At 46.1% G+C, this 17,502-nt stretch overlaps 1 protein-coding gene across 1 annotated transcript in view; it reads left to right on the top strand.

Annotated features, from left to right (window-relative positions):
* The window catches only part of ALK (ALK receptor tyrosine kinase), a 635,008-nt gene that overhangs the window by 253,688 nt on the left and 363,818 nt on the right, over positions 1 to 17,502 (top strand). The gene's annotated exons all lie outside the window — the stretch shown is intronic.

The following is a 17,502-nucleotide window of genomic DNA, read 5'->3' as shown; positions in this document are numbered from 1 at the left end:
TTATGGTTTTGATAGTACATTATCAAAAGAACATTGTATTGTGGTATAAGGCCTGTTCACTTAAGTGGTACGTATGTCACACCATGCTACTAGGTGCATCTAAAAACTGGTAATGCACTTGGATCTGCTCCCGTTTCAAAGAGGACTAAATCACCTTCAACATGATACACAGGAACAGTTGGTCCACGGCAGGCTACTGCAGAGTATATTCACGCCCCAGCTTGTGACAAACTAAATGTTCCTGCAGACAAGCCCTATATTTTGTTTAGTAGAATTATTATGCTGTTTGCGTCAAATGCATATTTATGGTAGCATTCAGTTGTTACACAATTTTTTTTGTCATGACCATATCCTGAAATTTATCTATTTGTTGTCATGAATTATGCATAATTTTACCATGGCATAATTGTATCTATGCTGATTAGCCTCTGTAGATGGCTCAACTGCCACTAAAGCGGGACAGAGCACCACACTCAGTGGTTGTGGGTCACACAAAGGCCTAGTGCGGGCTCCCTGTATGGGGTGATTTTTACCCATTGTACCCTAGTTCCAGATAATAGTATGCCTATGCTCACTCATTCACTTCAAGGTTCAAAGCCACCTGCACAATCTTTCTCCCATACCTATTTCCTCCTTTCCTCATTCGCTCCACTACTGTGCTTAGACTGTGCAGAGAGCCTTCCACAGACTGTTTTCACCTTTGGTCCCTTAATTGCGTGCATGTGCATATTATTTATACAGATACTCCCCAGATTATGCAAGACCTGATTTACGCACATTCACACTTATGGAAAAAGTTCCATAAACTAGAAATAGGAGGGTGTGTTTTGTGGTGGTGGTTTTTGTTGTTGGGGTTTTTTTGGCATAATGATCGGAGATACTTTTCTGACTATGCAAAATTTGAGTTATGCAAGGCATTCCAGAACGCTTGCGTGAATCGGGGAGCATCTGTACACATGTTAATTGTCTCTTTTAAGAAAAAAAAAAAAAAAAAAAAAAAAGGTCTCTTGCATCACCAGAGATTTCAGTGCCATTTGTCAGGGAGTGTGTTAGATCTTTCTGGGCTACAATTGGCTGAAATATTTCCTCCTGGTATAATTAAGATTAATTGTCAGTGACGTCTCAATTTGTTAGACTTTCTATGTATTTTCCTGGGTTGTGGTTAGCAGCAAAACAGCAGGCCCATAGCTGAACAAATGTATTCTGAATAGTTAAATGTGCTGGTGATTGTTGAATTTAGAATTTAATCGGAATATATGTGAAGCTAACATTCCCTCTGTTCTACTTATTGATTTCTACCTCTGTGCCCCAGAATGTGCATTAAGAAGCATAATTTGTACCAACCATCTTAAACTATATTTGTTTAATGTAATAGATTAGAGAGAGTGATTATTATATCAAGTCCTGCTGGCTTATGCCAGTAACAAGTCATGGTGATTGCCTGATTACAGGGTAAAAAAACCTCAATGTTTCCTAGTAACAAAAGGAGAATGTGCAATAAAAAATCTGACAGGAGACAGCCTGACTCACAGGAGTGGGCTGAATGATTGTATTTCTACTATTATGCATGGTCTTTAAAACTGAGAAGGAGCGCTAGTGTGCGGCTCTAGATCGTGCTTAGTTCCAGCACTATTATCCAACTTGTAAATTACTCTTGATGTCTGGGGAAAGGTAATTAGGGGAGCTGCAGCAGCTGTCTTCTTCGCTGGCTCTTTGAAAATGCTTTTATTCTGTGTCATGGCTAATAAACATGCTTTGTGCAGAAGTACAGCTTGTGTTGGCAATGCCACTACTGCTTCACATTTGTAGGGCATACTATTGTGTTAAGGTGCTTTTAACTTTGTTTTCACTATTACAGTAAGAAAATGTTAAGAATAATTACATTTGGGGGCGGGAGGAAAAGCATGTCTAAACTATCGAAACAAACTGTGTGTGTGTGTGTGTGTGCGCGCGCGCGCCACTGGCATCTGCTGGAGACTATCAGAACTGCTCACCCCTATACTGCTAACAGCTAATGGAGCATCATCTTGCTGAAGTGGTGAGGACCTGTTCTTTTAGAGCAGGAGGATCTGAGTAGTATCTTGGCTGTTGCTGCAAAGTTCCAAATTGCCAAGTTATGCATCCTAGCTGACTACCAATATGATAAAATATATTAGCATATATACCTGTCTTTGAAGCAACAGTGCTGGCACTACAGCAATTCTTCACTCAAACCTCTGTTTATGAACTGAAGGCACCCCAGTGTGGCCCTACAGATGGCTTTCCCAAGGTGCGTATATCTGATTCCGTCCACTCGCTTTTCCCGAGTCTCAGGCAGAGCAAATTCTCGCTCTTCCTAATACAGCTATCAAATCTACCTTTCATGTTTGTAAAGTACCTATTACCTTGGTATCAAATGGAGCAAGGAGAACTGAGTAATTAGGACAGGCTCTATTAAGAACCTACACAGAACCGAAAATGTTGTACATGCTCATTGCTGAGGTTAAGATTTTGGCACAGGGATTTTTATTAAAATTCACAAGCAGGACACAGACAATAAACCATGTCTTGGAAGCCGGAGCCCCGCAGTGCAAGGCTGAAACCAAAGCCCATCAGGGCTGGGGAGAAGGAAGGGAAGAGAAGCTGCTTGTCTGAGCTCCGCCGGCCCCTAGGGGGCTGAAGTGGGAGTCACAGAGGTCTGTTAAAGTCATGGAATTTGTGACCAAATAGTATCCTTACTCATCACCATTGTATGTGAGCACCTGATTTCCCCTCTGCTTTCCTGAAGGGTATAAAGAAGATGAGCTGCCAGGATCTCAGCTCTGTAAGTGACAGCGGATCCTCCCAGCACCAGTTGGAAAAGCTCACTTACTTCCAGTAGTTAGCCTCCAGTTTTTTTTTCACCCACAGATAACAGTACATCCAAATGATGGTAATTAGTTGTCTAGCTACCTGACTGCACCCCGAGATTACCTGAAAATCAGGCCCCATAATAGGTAGAGACTACGTTTTAATGTACTTGAAGGGCAGCCTGATAATAGATTAATTTCAGGTCAGATTTTTCTCATCTCTCAAGCAGCTCATAGTGTCAGCTAGTATTTCTCTCCCCCTTCCCCCAGCTTGAATTACACACATTAATATTTGATAAGGTCTTCACAGATCATGTACATTTACAGGAGGGAGAAGAAAGTACTGTCAGACACTACTTTTTGATTAGGGGTTGAGCCAGCCAACCTGACTGACCGGACAGCAAGTGTGAAAAATCGGGAGAAGGGGTGGCGGATAATAGGAGCCTATATAAGAAAAAGACCTCAAAAATCAGGGCTGTCCCTATAAAATCGGAACATCTGGTCACCCTACAACCAACCAAAGCTGCTTGTTGGCAGCTTGTGGAGTAGGCATTAAACAGTAGCAGAAGAAGTGTTAAACCATGAAACTTTTTTAACGCTATATGGGAGGAACTGCCCTCCTCATTGCATCCAATGTGCAGTTTGCAAGCAAGATCTCAGCCTTGCAGTCCTCATGCACAATGCTCCCATTGAATTTGATGTATATTCTGTGTGCATAAAAACTGTTGGACAGGGTAAATGATGCTCTGCTCACCTGCTTTCACTGCCTTTAGAGTGGATTGTGTACTTCCATAGACTGTGGAGTCATACAAACTGCTCGATCACAGAATAAGAGTCACTACACTACACTGATTATCACACGTGTTGCCTGTTGTATTTCTTGCTTATTTGTTTTATTTGGCTAAAGTTTTCATCCTTTTCATAGGAAGAAAACTAGGTCAGTTAAGCACATTTGTATAGCAGTGCATTTTGATGGGATGGGGAGGATGGAAGAGCCCCTGTGAGAAGAATGGGTCAGGAATGATGGACACTTTGAACAGTGCATGGATAATGGAGCTTGGCTTCTGAGGCTGGGAATAGGCTGAGAATAAAGAAGCCTCTTCACCTTTTATGCAAAAGCCCTAGGCAATATAAGCGTAAATAACTTCACTATAGAATGTTTGTAACATCCTTTATAAATTAATGGAAATTACATCTCTGTTCAATAACTCTAGGATGTATGTTTTACAGTCATATAGTGAAAGGCTCTCATTCTCCACTAAATTCTGCAGGTTTTTGAAGTAACTTTAGTAGAACAGTATGGGTTGAATTACTATTGAATTCTATAGGAAGTTTCTGTGGGAGTGATATATTACTGTACACCGTTGGAACTGGATTCGTTGTGCAGTAAGAGAGCTATTTGATTTGACTTTGTGGATTCATTTTTGATGCCAGTCTATTCTGTCTTCTATTGTACTGCTCTGTGGTCTCTCAGCTGGTAAAGAATCAACTTCGGAAGGGAAGGGAAGGAGAATCTGTGCAGTACTTATTGATCCTTTGTAATAAAGAAATCCATTATTCCATCTTGCTGATGCAATTCCTTCGAAGGGTACCTAGCAGCTTCTGCTTTTACCAAATGCCACTAGCCATAGGTACTGTGTTTTTCTGCTTGCATAATGCTACAGGCAATCCTTTTTCATCATTAACTTTTTTAAAGAGGGATTTCTTCTCTTAAATATTGCAGGTGAGGAGATGGCATTTATGTTTTCGAAGCATATTTAGCTAAGCAGTATATTCTAGCAATATGAGAATCTACTGCAAATGAGGAACTTCTGGGTTCTAAATCTGGCTTTGTCTGCTGACTCACTCTGTGGATTTAGACAAGTAATTTCACCTCTCTGTGTACCCATGATAAAAAGCACACAATTTAATAAAATACATTAAACAGTCTTGCACAAACACGCAGAAAACTGCCACATAATCTCCCCCACAGCCACCTCTCATCTCTCACTTAACTTCATTTAACCATTATCACCCCCTTCTCATCCTGCCTGAAAAAGCCTAGGACAAGGGTGGGTCTTGATTTTTACCAATAGATTTAAATCTGAGCTGTGGCGACGCTGGGCAAGAAGTGAGCTCTGCAGACCATGGATGACTCCTCAGCCAGAGCACCCTGCTGCCATCCCAGTTTAGATGTAGTCACAAGACAAAGATGGTCTTGTGGTAAAATTACTGGACTGGAGCCAGGGTTTCAGTTCTCAGCTCTTCACCAACGTCATTTGTTACCATGGGCAAGTCACCTACCCTCTGCGTGCCATAGTTTTCCATCTGTAAAATTTTCCATCTGTAAACTTCATCCCATGTCTGTTTTGATTGTAAGCTCTTCAGGGTGTGAGGAATGCCTTTTATTAGGCATATGTACAACATCTAGTTTAATGATCTTGCTATGCATATACATCACAATAATGTCTAGAGCCTCAGCCAATCTTGGGAATCATCTACGATTTTCATGTAAAACAGTGAAAAGAGAGGCTTTTCTTAAATAATTTGAAGTCTAAGCATAAATATCTGAACCGAGAGGCTGCAGATTGCACTGATTAAAAAATGCAAGAGAACACCTACATTTTTAAGGACAAAATATACCAGAAAAGAAACAGTCTATCATATGTAACTTCAATTGAGATGGATTTCACTGATAGATGACTGAGCAATAAGCGAAGGAACCACCAGCATCTGCCAGATTTGACCTTAGAGACTTGAAGTTTGAAGGTTATTTCTTGTAGTAGTTTCTTTTAATTAAAAAAGAAAAAAGCTGTACTCATATCTTTGATAGCTCCACAAGCTGAGAAGAAAGAAATTTGCATGCTTGATGCCCTGCAGCTTAAAAGAAATGCCTCCTTGTTAGCTCCTTTTGTTATTGGTGGTAATATGAACCTATTTGATGTCTCACCCTCTCTCCTCCCATAAATATCTCCTACCACTTTACAGCCACATAGTAAGGGCTTGTCTACACTAATGTGTTGTGCATTTATTGGCCCATGGAGACTGTGCTTTAGAACATTAGTGTGCTTTAAAAATCATACCCCTGTAGTGCGCATTGCTGCACCTTGTAGACAAGCACTGAGCCTCACAGCAGCCTGTTAAGAAGGAAGGTAGCGTTTTCTCTTTCGCAGATGATTAAGCTGAGCCACAGAGAGGTTAAGATCAAATTTTCACACTTAGATTTCCATTTTAGCACCCAAATCTGTATTGTGACCCCAAAATAAGTGACCTGATTTTCAGAGCCACCAACGGAATCTGTTTTAAAGTCTTGGATTTTTAAAGTTTTTAGCTCAATTTTGCCAAACCAAGAGATTCAGATAGTTCAGATAAGAATCCAGGTGTTTGGGTGTTTGTTGAATGTAACCTATTCAGCCTCTGAAGATCTACTACTAATTTGTGATTGAAAAGGGGATGGGTGAATTCCAATCAATTGCAGACAGAAAACTGGATGTGCTGTAACTTTTCCAGTTCTGGTCTCCTCCAACCAGCTAAGCAGAAACTCAGCCAGTCTCTCAGAAATTAAATGCAAAGGAAAATCGTGAGACTTTATTCTCCTTCCAGGAGAAACAATCCTTGGCATTGTTGGAGAATCCACCCTCTTTATAACATATTCTTAGATTTGGAAACTCTGTTCATCTCCATCTAACAACATTTTTTTTAATCGAAATCTCTACCATAGTAAAGGAAAAGACATGACTATGTCTAATGAGGCACCTGGAAGTGTTACCTGCTTGGTTATTTTCAGTGGCTAAAATGATTGAATTCATAGTCCTTCAAGGGCTGCTAGGGTGAAATACAGTCCTTCAAAGCCTTGTGTGAAAGCATAAACCTCATGTACAAATGCCTCAAGCCATGAAAGAATTAAATTCCAATGAAACTCAAGCACTAGATTTTGTAGATTAAGTTGTCACTTTGGTATTGGAACTATGTCTTTTTAAATATGTTTGATATATTTCTTAAACTTTTTTACTGAATTTACTGCTAGTGAAGTAAAGTACTGGATTGCTATTCCTACAGGCAGAATCCCAGTTTATTCCCAGAACTGGTACAGCATGGGACTGCTTATGAAGGTTCCCACCTCCTACCTGGTCAGTTAACCTTAACTAGAGCTAGGCATATACCTCAGTACTCCATGATGATTCGCTTGCATAAAAAAAAATGTGCACTGGTTGTGTTTGCCCCCTGTTTGTATTTGTTTTTTCTGTGGATTTTTTAGCTAATGAGTCTGCTAGCAGGCAGGAGCGGCGCCAAGGTTTTTGGCGCCCTAGGCGGGGGTCCTTCCGTGCTCCCGGTTGGTGGCAGTTTTGCAGCGGGGGGAGGCGGTCCTTCCACGCTCCCGGTCTTCGGGGCATTTCACTGGCGGGTCCTGGAGTGAGAGAAGGACCCGCCGCAGAATTGCCGCCAAAGACCCGGAGTGTGGAAGGACCCCCCGCCGCCAAATTGCTGCCAAGGGTGGCAAAATGCCACCCCCCACCCCCAAATCCTGGCACCCTAGGCGACTGCCTAGGTTGCCTAAATGGAAGCGCCAGCTCTGCTGGCAGGCATGCTTGTGGAAACAGCACATTTTAAATGAATAATACTAGTGGAAAATAAATTCAAGTGCTTGCTCATATTGATTCCAATTGAGTGTGCACGCACTGCGTGCATATTCGTTGGAAGTTTTTTACCCTAGCAACACTCAGTGGGTCGGCTGGGTCGCCCCCTAGAGTGGCGCCGCCATGGCACCGGATATATACACCTGCCAACCCAACGGCCCTTCAGTTCCTTCTTACCACCCATATCGGTCATTGGAACAGTGGAGCGCGGCTTAGCTGATCCCCACTTCCCTGGCTACTTGTAGTTCTCGTACTAATTCTTGTGTATATAGTTAGTTTTATTCGTTCTATAATATAGTTAGTGTTTATAGTTCACAGGGGTTTGGGGATTAGCCCCTTCCCCGCACCTGGTACCAGGGCCCATGCCTGGTTCACTGGGCTTCAAACCATGCTCGGCCTGCCACAAGCCAATGCCAACAGGAGATCCCCACGACTCCTGTCTTAAGTGCCTTGGGGAATCCTATCTCTCGGATAAGTGCCGGATCTGTAAGGCCTTCAAGCCGAGGACAAAGAAAGAGCAGGACTTTCATCTCAAATAGCTCCTGATGAAGGCAGCTCTTGCTCCTCTGCTCTCAGCATCGAGCACCAGACAGTCCGCATCAGGGAGAAGCGCTTCTCAGCACCGGATTGCACCGGTACCACTAAGGCCCCTCGGCACCGACCATCACCGGCACAGATGTCTGCTCGGCAGGGTTCCCTCTCCCTGCGGGTTAAGAAACATAAGACTCCTGCTGCTTCCGTGCCGCCTGCACCACAGTCGGAGCACCAGCCTAAGTCGGACCGCCTGGCACCGACACCTGCTGTGGCATCGCCAGCTTTGGCACCGTTGATTCCGGTCCCGCGAGGGCCATCGAGTCCGGTGCCTGAAAGCTCCCCGGCGCACGCCGTGATTGAGCTCACTATTCCCTCCACGCTGGAGACCTTTTCCATGACGAGGGAGCTGATCACGCTGACGAAGTCCGCGCTGCCTCAACCCCTGGCACCGATGGTGTGGGTTATACAATTGATTGGCAAGCCTGCCCTGCTGAGACCGTCCTCTGTCGGCACCGCTGAGAGGCACCGATCACGATCACGGTCCCACCGGTACTCTCAGTCCTGTCGCCGGTCCCGACGCCGCTCGCCGTCCCAGCACCGCCCTCCATCTTGGTGTCATCAGATGCTACCGGTGTGGTGCTCTGCTCTGTTCAATGTTGATATCACTCGGCTGCCTGCATGTGTTCCCTCTGTGTGCTGTCCCAGCTCTGTGCAGATAGCTGACACAGCAGACCCGAAGAGAACCCCCAATGATCACAGACTCTAGTAAGGTACAAAGGCACTTCAGCCAGGTTTATTGTCGTATGGAGCACAATAATAGTTCCCTGTAGATTTTTACTCTAGTGCAGGGCAGACTACAAATATGTGCCCCCTGGCAATGGACTCAGCTCAGTCAGTGGTGGGACTTTCCACTGCCCCCTCTGCCGGAAAATGACACCGCCTCAGGGATGCATTCTTATACACAGGTACAAACAAGTTACACGTCACTCCTGATGTATTTGAGGTGCAACCCCTCAACGTAGCAAGGTACAACCCCTCTACATAGTAAGGTGCTGCCTCTCACCTTGTACATGTTGGTTCAAACAAAACAGCTCTATCCAACATATTACCCATTTGGCCCTGTTATTGGGATGGGTCAGCCTGTTCCTTGTTATCTGTGTGGAATGTGCAATTATGTGAATGTTCTGATATCTAGTGTTCAGTACCTTTTTAGGTACGTATCTTCTTGCAGCATCATCCGTTTCCTTGCCAGCTTCTGTGAGCAGGGCCTGCCTCTGGCTCACAGCTTAACTTTGCTTTATGTTAGCAAAGTCTTGACCATTACTTTAGTTCAGGCCTCATACCGGGCCTTTGATACCAAGGTTTATATCTTAGGGCCTCCTCTTACTACACTCGGTACCGGTCGCACTCACGGCACCGTTCAGCGTCCCGTTCACCGGCCCGGTACTCTCGGCACTGATCCAGCTCCTGGCACTGTTCCCAGCACCGCGCCTCTCGCAGCCATTCCAGACGTCGAGATCCCGGTCGACCTCCCGGCACCACTCCAATCGGAAGTCCCGATCTCGTTCCCAGTACCGGTATGATGCCTGGTACCGCTCTCCAGTGCCACACAGAGAAAGATCATTTAGAGATGGAGACCCTTCCCAGGGCTTTTCAGCTCCTCCATGGCCATCTTGACACACATCTGTGTCATCTCACACGGACAGTGCTTCCTATGCACAAGACCGTGACTCAGATGTGCCCAGCCAAGTCTTCCAGGAGACCCAGGCCCAAGAACAAGGTCCTCATCAGTGGTCCTTCTGGACACCTTGGGCATATCACCAAGACCAAGGTGCCCCTCCAGTGCCATCACGCTCCGTACCATTGGAACACCGGGTGCCGGAGGCGACTGTCAGCCGCCCCCCTCCTGCAGGTACGGAGGAAGCTCCTATTCAGTCAATAGACTCTCAGGTCCCACCTGAGCCTGACATCGCCCAAGAACAGGAGCCCACGCAGGACCCTTTTGTCCCTGGCCTTTCCTCTTCCTCCTCTCCAGATGAAGCGGTGGCACGGACATCCTCCTCGGGCCCTCCTCCAATTGACCTGAGGGCACATCAGGACCTTCTGAGACACGTGGCCCTGAATATGAATCTTCAGATGTAGGAGGTCCCAGAGATAGAGATCCCTGTGGTGGATATTTTGTCAGCTGACACCCCCACAAAAGTGACCTTGCCATTCATTCGTATGATCCAGGCAAATGCCGATACCATCTGGCAGTCTCCAGCCTCTATTCCGCCCATGGCCAGGGGAGTAGAGCGGAAGTACATGGTGCCCTCTAAGGGGTACGAGTACCTGGACGTGCACCCTTCTCCCTGATCCCTTGTCGTGCAATCCGTCAACGAAAGGGAGTGCCATGGCCAGCAAGCTCCTGCTCCAAAATCAAGAGGCTAGGCACATGGACTTATTGGGCCGCAACGTATACTCTGCTGGGGGCCTCCAACTCAGGGTGGCAAACCAGCAAGCCCTGCTCAGCCGGTACAACAATAACACCCGGGCGGCGGTTGGAAAATTCACGAAGTTAGTTCCCCAAGACTCCCGCCAAGAGTTTGCTGCCCTTTTGGAGGAAGGGAAGAAGGTGGTGAGAACCTCTCTCCAGGCCTCGCTGGATGCAGCCGACTCCACAGCCAGGACTCTGGCTTCAGGAATCGCCATGAGGCAAATATCATGGCTTCAAGTGTCAGGCCTTCCACCTGAATTACAACACACCATACAGGACTTGCCCTTCGATGGCCAAGGCCTATTTTTTGTGAAAAGACTGACCCTAGGCTGCAAAGCCTAAAGGACAATAGGGTGATCATGCGCTCGCTCGGGATGCACACACTGCTAACTCAGCGCAGATCCTTCCGCCCCCAAACTCACTACCCTTACCCCCTCGCCTAGGCCAAGACAGGACTTTGGCAGAAGGCACAGCCGAGGTAATCGCAGACGACAATCTGGACCCCAACGGGGTCAGAATAAGGGTCCCTCCAAACCACCCGCGGGACCCAAACCAAACTTTTGAAGGCATGCCTGAGAATGGCGTACCAGTTGTTTGCCAGGATCCTTTCCCTCCCTTTTCCTCTCTGCGTAGCCCCAACTAACTTCCGATCGTTGGGTCCTACGCACGGTAGAATTCGGATACCACCTCCAGTTTATTTCGCCCCCCTCCTCTCACCTCCCATCCTCATCCTTCTTCAGCGACCCCTCTCACGAGCAATTCCTCTTGCAAGAGGTACGGAGGCTCCTTGCCATGGGAGCTATAGAGGAGGTACCGAAGGACTCGAGGGGCAAGGGGTTCTATTCTCACCATTTCCTAATCCCCCAGGTGAAAGGAGGTCTCAGACCTAACCTAAACCTGCGAGGACTCAACAAGTTCATGATAAAGTTGAAGTTCCGCATGTTATCCCTGGGGACCATCATCCCATCCTTGGATCCGGGAGACTGGTATGCCGCCCTTGATATGAAGGACACACATTTTCACATTGCCATTTACCCTCCACACAGACAGTACCTCCGGTTTGTGATCAACCATCAACATTTCCGATTTACGGTCCTTCTGTCTGGCCTCTCTATAGCCCCATGAGTATTCACAAAATGCACGGCTGTAGTCGCCGCCTCCCTCCATCGTCGTCAAATACACGTCTTCCTCTATCTTGATGATTGGCTCATTCGAGGGGCCTCCAAGACCCAAGTCACCCATCATGTGGGCATCGTCAAGGACCTATTCAAGCGACTAGGCCTGAGGATCAACATAGAGAAATCCATTCTGGTTCTCACACAAAGAATAGACTTCATTGGGGCCATTCTGGACTCCAGTCTCTCCAGGGCCTGCTTACTACAACCTCAGTTTCAGGCAATGGCATCAATTATACAAGGCCTACAAAACTTCCCAACAACTTCGGCTTGCACTTGTCTCGGCCTCCTGAGTCACATGGCTGCCTGCACGTTCATGACCAAACACTCCAGACTACGTCTTCGTCCCCTTCAAACTTGGCTCTCCTCGGTATACCACTCAGGCAGAGACAGTATAGATACGATCTCTCCGAGCATCCTAGGCTCCCTGGACTTATGGTTGACGCCCTCCCTGGTCTGTGCAAGGATGCCATTCCATCCGCCTCAGCCTTCAATGACCCTGACAATGGATGCGTCATCTCTCGGCTGGGGTGCCCACCTAGAACATCTCCGCACTCAAGGCCTCTGGTCAGCTCAGGAACTGGCCTCACACATCAATGTGCGGGAGCTAAGAGCAGTCCGCCTTGCGTGCCAGATGTTTCAAGGGCATTTACAAGACCGTTGTCTCAGTGTTCACAGACAACACAATGGCCATGTTTTACATAAACAAGCAGGGAGGAGCACGTTCCTCCCCCTTTTTGTCAGGAAGCTATTCAGCTCTGGGACTTCTGCATAGCCCACTCGATAGACCTGGTAGCATCTTTTCTCCCAGGGGTTCGGAACACTCTGGAGGATCAACTCAGCAGATCCTTCCTGTCTCACGAGTGGTCAATTCATCCGGATGTTATCCATTCTGTTTTCCAGAAGTGGGGCTTTCCCTGCATAGAGCTCTTCGCCTCCCGCGAGAACAGGAAATGCCAGACATTCTGCTCCTTCCAAGGTCTCTCCCAGGGCTCGATCTCAGACGCATTTCTGATACCTTGGACAAGCCATCTGCTTTATGCCTTCCCACCGTTCCCGTTGGCTCACAGGGTCCTGCTCAAGGTTTGCAGAGACAGAGCCCATCTGATCATGATCGCTCCAGCCTGGCCGAGGCAACACTGGTACACCATGTTGCTCGACCTGTCGATAGCCAACCCAATCCCTCTACCTCTTTGCCGGGACCTCATAACTGAGGACCACGGCAGACTTCACCACCCAGACCTGCAGTCTCTTCACCTCACAGCATGGTTACTGCGTGGTTAAGCCAGTCCGAGTTACGTTGCTGTGCCTTGGTGCAACAAGTGCTCCTGGGTAGTAGGAAACCTTCCACTAGGTTAACATATCTGGCCAAGGGGAAGCGCTTCTCCTGCTGGTGCGACCAACATAATGTTGTTTCCACCGAGGTACCGGTCCCTACCCTCTTGGACTACCTCTGGTTTCTCAGACAGCATGGCCTAGCGGTATCTTCATTGAGGGTGCACTTGGCGGCCGTCTCTACCTTCCACCCAGGGGAGAGCAACTGCTCAGTGTTCTCGCACCTCATGGTTTCGAAGTTCCTCAAGGGCTTGGAGCGATTATACCCACAAGTACACCCCCCTCCCCCAACTTGGGACCTCAACCTAGTTCTAGCCAAAGTTATGACTGCTCCCTTTGAGCCGCTAGTAACCTGCTCGCTGCTGTACCTGTCCTGGAAGACATCCTTCCTCATAGCCATTACATTGGCAAGATGAGTTTCAGAGCTTCGGGCTCTCACGGTGGACCCCCCCGTATACAGTGTTTCATAAGGATAAGGTACAATTGCGACCACATCCAGCCTTCCTCTCTAAAGTGGTATCGGCCTTTCATATCAACCAGGATATCTTCCTTCCGGTCTTCTTCCCAAAGCCACACTCATCATGCCGGGAGCAGCAACTGCACTCCCTAGACGTCCGTAGGGCGCTCACATTTTATAACAAGCGAACAAGCCCTTCCGTAAAACACCTCAACTGTTCATCATGGTCGCAAACCGAATGAAGGCCCTACCTCTCTCCTCCCAGAGGATTTCATCTTGGGTGACATCATGCATCTGCACCTGCTATGACTTGGCTCATGTTCCGATGAGCCACCTTACCGCTCATTCTACCAGGGCTCAGGCTTCATCTGCCGCTTTCCTGGCTCATGTACCTATCCAGGAGATATGTCGTGCAGTTACCTGGTCCTCAGTCCACACCTTGGCGTCACATTACATCAACAGTCCAGAGATGACGCGGCATGTGGATCAGCAGTTCTACATTCTGCGACATCTCACTCCGAACCCACCGCCTAGGTAAGGCTTGGGAGTCACCTAATTGGAATCGATATGAGCAAGCACTCGAAGAAGAAAAGAAGGTTACTCACCTTTGTAAATGTTGTTCTTCGAGATGTGTTGCTCATATCCATTCCAAACCCACCCTCCTTCCCCTCTGTCAGAGTAGCTGGCAAGAAGGAACTGAAGGGCCGTTGGATCGGCAGGGGTATATATCCAGCGTCAAGGCGGTGCCACTCTAGGGGGCGACTCAGTTGACCCACCGAGTGTTGCTAGTGGAAAAATCTTCCAACGAACGTGTGCGCGGCGCACACACCCCCAATTGGAATCTATATGAGCAACACATCTTGAAGAGCAACAGTTACAAAGGTGAGTAACTGTCTTTATTTTGAACTCATTAATTTGAATATTCGCTCTGGAAACGTGATTCTGAGAGTCTGTTTGTATAAGTATGGCATGCATTATTATGCAATCTTGTCCAATGAGGCAACAGAAACTATATCATGTGGTCTATTCGTCCAGTCAAAACCAAACCTGCTTGATCTATTTGTCCAGCCTGGGAAAGTTGAGAGCCACTGTGCTATAGCATACTCTAATGGATCTGACCACTAGGAAATTGTTCTTTCTGTTAAGTCCAAAAATTTCTTTGCTTCATTTTATCCTGTTACTCCTAATGATACCGCCTTAGATCACTCTAAACAATTTCTTTCCCACTTTCAAGAACTGTGCATGAAAATGTTCCCCTCGTTAACATTTTTAAAATGTTTGTGCCCATCAAAATTATTTGCAGAGCTCTGTTTGGCTGCAATATTTCTGACTTTCCAAAGTCTTTTTTTCTTCTTTGATTTATTTTTTAAACTTAATTCTTCCTGTTTTTTTATAGATCTGTTCTGCCTTTCTAGCTGAGGGTTATATTTTGGTTTAAAAACCCTCCTCCATTCATCCTGTGCTAATCTTTACATCCCTGCACTGGCCCCTTTTGTGTTTTATATCTGTTTAGACAAGCCAGGATTATTTTCAGTTGCATTGTCTTTAATGGTTCCTGCATTAAATGTTCCTTTGCTATATAAAATTCCAATCAGTAACTCTAGGACCCCTAGTCTGGTTTCCTACAGCCAAAATACTTCCAGCATTTCATTCTGAAGATTAGGCAACATTCCTCATTAATACTGCCAGTCTTTTCCCACATTATTTCTCCTGTCCTTTTTAAGTAAGCTCTTTCTCATTCTACCATTAGCAAAGTTTTATAACCAGCTGTAGTATAATTGCTCTCTATCTCCTAGCTAAGGTTTTATTTAAGAATATGCTCCTGGGTTGTCTGGAATCAATTCTGCAGCTGTGCTACCCTGGGTTCTGGTTTTGACAGCTCTCTGCCTTAGCAGGGCCAATGCTGCTGAATGCATAGAAATTTCCTACCTATCCTAGGTAAATCAGGAATGCTGCAAGGAGTACAGTAGATGATTTACCAAGTACCACTCTTTCCTGTGAGTCAGCCAAGAAACTATAATCCAGTAAATGCTGCCTACTGGACAATATACAAACATGAAGTCTTGCACCCCTTGCAGTGGCTCTGAAAGAATTAGTGTGTTAATTTGGTGGTTTTGTTTTATACTTTGTAAGGGGCTTTGAGATCTTTTGAGATGAAAGCACTACATATGCTTTAGAGGTCAGAATTCACTAATTTCTAGCCTTAAAAGAATAAAAAATGAAGCAAGGAGTTTGCGACAGAGACTTGCAAAAGTTAAAAAGTTCTGACCTGGAAGTGGAACAACCCAAAGTTCAGGAATGTTTGGATTCAGGGATTTGATTCAGCCTATTATGAAAGAGAACTGGGACTCCATTCCAGACTCTGCTACTGGTTTGTTTTATGATGATGGGCAAGTTATTAACCTCTGTGACTTTGTTTCAACATCTATGAATGCAAACAATGATACTTACCACCTTTTTATAATGTGGTTTCAGAGCTAAGCATGAAAAACTGTGTATGGTGCTTGCAAACCAATATTGTATTTAACAGATTTTCTAACATTTTGTCAAATGGCTGTTTTGTTTTTGTTTGCCACGAAGAATCATAAAACTGTGTAGGGCTACTGCAGTAGGAGTTTCTTTTTTGCTGATAAAATCCCAGCAACCTCTGACTCTATACTCTACCTTTTCCCCCCTGTGAATTGTTTCTGCACGCTGCATCATTTAGAGAATGCAATTTAGTGGGCAGAAAATCTTATGCTTATTCAAAGAATGTATCGGTATGGCAAAAGTGCAGTAGCCTTTGATACATTATCTAAACAGGAACAGCGTAAGAGATTGTGAAGTCCATCCTCTTAGCATTCAGAAGTATATGCCTCCGTACTGGCAGTTTGCAAGGATCACATAGGATAGCTAAGGGCCATTTTTCTATGGGTATCTAATTCTCTGAATTCTAACTATAGTTGTCATTATTTACAAGAAGCAGTTAGTGTTTGACTTTTCTCAGCAGAGAGCCCTTGTAGCTGTTTTTGTCCCCCTCAGTAATAGGTTGACTAAACCTAATTTTCCATCTGAAATAGGCCTGGTCTACACTACGCATTTAAACCGAATTTAGCAGCGTTAAACTGATTTAACCCTGCACCCGTCCACACAACGAGGCTGTTAATATCGATATAAAGGGCTCTTTAAACTGGTTTCTGTAATCCTCCCCGACGAGAGGAGTAGCGCTGCAATGGATATTGCCATGTCGGATTAGGGTTAGTGTGGCCGCAAATCGACGGTATTGGCCTCCGGGCGGTATCCCACAGGGTGCACCATTGTGACCGCTCTGGAAAGCAATCTGAACTCGGATGCACTGGCCAGGTAGACAGGAAAAGCCCCTTGAACTTTTGAATTTCATTTCCTGTTTGCCCAGCGTGGAGTGCTGATCAGCACAGGTGGCAATGCAGTCCCAAATCCAAAAAGAGCTCCAGCATGGACAATACGGGAGATATTGGATCTGATTGCTGTATGGGGAGAAAAATCTGTTCTATCACAGCTCCATTATAGAAGACGAAATGACAAAGCATTTGAAAAAAATCTCCAGGCTGTGATAGACAAAGGCCACAGCACAGTGCTATGTGACAAGCGTAACGGAAAGCCAAAGAATTAAATGGATGCTCAGGGAGGGAGGGGAGGGGGTACTGAGGACTCCAGCTATCCCACAGTCCCTGCAGTCTCCTAAAAGCATTTGCATTCTTGGTGGAGCTCCCAGTGCCTGAAGGGTCAAAAACATTTTCCAAGGTGTTTCAGGGTATATGTCGTCAATTTACACCCTTCCCCACGGCCCCCGAAAGAAAAGAGGAAAAAAAATGTTTCTCGCCTTTTTTCAATGTCACCCTATGTCTACTGCATGCTGCAGGTAGATGGGGTGCTGCAGCGCTGAACACCAGCATCCCCTTCCCAGTGGATAGCAGTCATAATTTACCGTCTGCCATCGTCGTAATCAGCCCGTGAATGCTCCTGGCTGGTCTCATGAGGTCGGCCGGGGGCACCTGGGTAAAAATGGGAATGACTCTCGGTCATTCCCGGCAGATGGTACAGAATGGCTGGTAACCGTCCT

This window comes from Chelonoidis abingdonii, chromosome 3 (assembly GCF_003597395.2).
Source record: "Chelonoidis abingdonii isolate Lonesome George chromosome 3, CheloAbing_2.0, whole genome shotgun sequence".
Lineage (NCBI taxonomy): Eukaryota > Metazoa > Chordata > Testudines > Testudinidae > Chelonoidis > Chelonoidis abingdonii.
The sequence above is the reverse complement of the archived record's forward strand: the minus strand, read 5'-3'. Positions and strand labels throughout refer to the sequence as shown.